Source organism: Orycteropus afer, unplaced genomic scaffold (genome assembly GCF_000298275.1).
Source record: "Orycteropus afer afer isolate SDZICR_OR568_19922 unplaced genomic scaffold, OryAfe1.0 scaffold00162, whole genome shotgun sequence".
NCBI lineage: Eukaryota > Metazoa > Chordata > Mammalia > Tubulidentata > Orycteropodidae > Orycteropus > Orycteropus afer.
This window is the reverse complement of record NW_006921749.1, coordinates 5,614,408-5,616,840: the sequence shown is the minus strand read 5'-3', so window position 1 is coordinate 5,616,840 and position 2,433 is coordinate 5,614,408. Positions and strand designations below refer to the sequence as shown.

General features: G+C 39.0%; 1 pseudogene; it reads right to left on the bottom strand.

The window, feature by feature from the left end:
- Positions 1-828: 828 nt before the first annotated feature.
- On the bottom strand, positions 829-1,565 carry LOC103201727 (annotated as a pseudogene).
- Between the last annotated feature and the right edge of the window lie 868 nt (positions 1,566-2,433).

Below are 2,433 nucleotides of genomic sequence, written 5' to 3'. Positions count from 1 at the left end.
CCAAGATTATCTTCTGTGTCTGTGTTAATTGGTTTCCCTTTTCTTTGTTGAAGAGGGTCTGTGCAATCCTTCTGCCTAGTCCGCCATCTTGCCCCGCCTCAACATGCTACTTCTATTACATAGTAAAGTGAATATCAGAACTACAAAGTCAGGAGTGTAAATGACTTTTTATTGGGAAGGGAAGTTGTCAACTTAAACAGCAGCACCTGAAGAGTGAACAAGGAAACTCCTTTTTGTCACAGATATACAATGACCTCCTTAATATATAGGAGGCATTTCAATGTGTGACCCCCACCCAAAGTCAGAAATGTCTAATGCTTTTCCATTCAATCTAATACTTCTGGATTCCCACTGACAAGGAATACATTAAGAGCATGGAAAAGTTGCTTACTGAAAGGAAACCCCCAAAGAAGAGTAAGGGAAGGAATGTAGAAATTAAGAAATTATGCAGAACACTCTTTAATTGTAATTAACTACATTTTTATATCTTCACAGTAATACAAAACACAGTCACTTGCAGAACTGGTTTAGATTACTTAAATGCGAGATACATTTTAGTCCTCTGCAGAAGTGTTTGGAAGTTACTTATGTTTATATGAGATGAAGCTATTAATACTTTTCTACAGCAGTAACTGCACACCAGGAAGGCCAAGACAAACACAAATCAAGGAATGGAGTTTTTCCAAAGCTGCAGTGTGAAAAGACTATAAACAGTTGATTCCATACACATGAATGGGTTTCTTTGCTATAGGAAATCCAAGTGGAATAAGGAATGGAGATGGGCAAAAGGTTTCCTAAGCGGGGAGAAGGATGATATCCTGTAAGCATTTAGTTTTCTGCCCTTTCTGCTGCATGGCATTCTTCTCCTGCACTGTCTGATGTCCATAATGTTAGGTTGTCTCTAAGCAACTGCATGATAAGGGTACTGTCTTTGTTTGAGTCTTCATTCAGCGTGTCAAGTTCTGCAATGGCCTCATCAAAAGCCGTTTTAGCCAGCGTACAGGCAAGCTCTGGGTTATTAAGGATCTCATAGTAAAATACAGAAAAGTTAAGAGCCAGCCCCAGGTGGATTGGATGTATAGGCTGCATCTCCTTCTTGCTTATATCAAATGCTTCTTGGTAAGCTCCTTGAGAATTATCTGTTGTTTGTTTTCAATCATCACCACAAGCTACTTCAGCAAGGTATAGGACATAATGTCCCTTCATTTTCAGATAGAAGACCTTACTCTCTGGATTGATTGCATTGGCTGTTAAGTACTTATCCAACAATTCCGGAACAGTGGTGCAGATGGATCTCAGTTCAGACTCCACTTTCTCTCGATAGTCTTTAATCAGCTGCAATTTCTTGTCAGAAGTGTCGGTTTTCTGCTCGATGCTTGAGATGACTCTCCAGGCGACGCAGGGCCCCCAACGATGTTCTTGCAGGCCACCGAGAGCAGGTTACGCTCCTCATTGGACAGCTCAGCCCCCTGATCCGTCATGGCCTTCATGCAGATGGCCATGTCCTCATAGCACTCAGCCTGTTTGGCCAGCTTGGCCTTCTGGAGCAACTCCGTCTTCTCCATGGTGGACAGGCGGCGTGCGGGCTGGGGGTGGTGGTGGCGCTCCAGAAGGGGACTGGAAGAAGAGACTGGGAGAGGCACTGAGGGCGGCGAGAACCAACCCCGAACAGAAAGAGCCCCTCCTCGAAAGCTTTCACTGTGTCCACTGCCGAGACTGAGTTTGGTTTTATTTTTTTTTACTTTACCAAAATTGATTTTCTTAAGTTTTTTTCTTTTCTTTTAATTAATAAATGGTCTTTCCTGATGATGTGTTCAAACTCAGGGAGTAATAATGTAGCCATACATGCATTTAAGGAACATTCTGATTGTACTTGTATTTCTTCTAAAACATCTATGTAGGATATTATTATTTATTCATTCCATTTTATTTTTTATGACTTCCAATTTTCCTTGAAATATGAGTTATTTATCATTTTTATTATGCTTTCGGTGTTCATTAGCTGTTAAAGTTTCTAATGATTAACTCAGGAGATGAAAAATGATACCACAGTGTTTGTCTATTTATTGTTTGTTTTTGAGATTTCATATTTTTCAATATATGTACTTACTAAGTACACTTCCCCTTGAGTGAATTGACTGATCAAATGTTACACCTGACTATTGAAGTATATCGTTCCAATTTTATGGTAAATTTATATAAAATGTAACCTTTCTCAAGTTTGCTGAAAATGTTTCCAGATATTTTCATCACTTTAAAAATTTTAATAATGTTATAATTTGTGTATAGCTAAATGTTAATATTCATGTTAGCATTTCTTCCATTTTTCCCATACTTAGGGAACTTGGCTGTTTATCAGTCTAAGTACCAGCTTTTCCTCAGAGAGTTGATAAATAATTTTAATTTTTCTGTGGCACTTTAGGCTAGATGGAA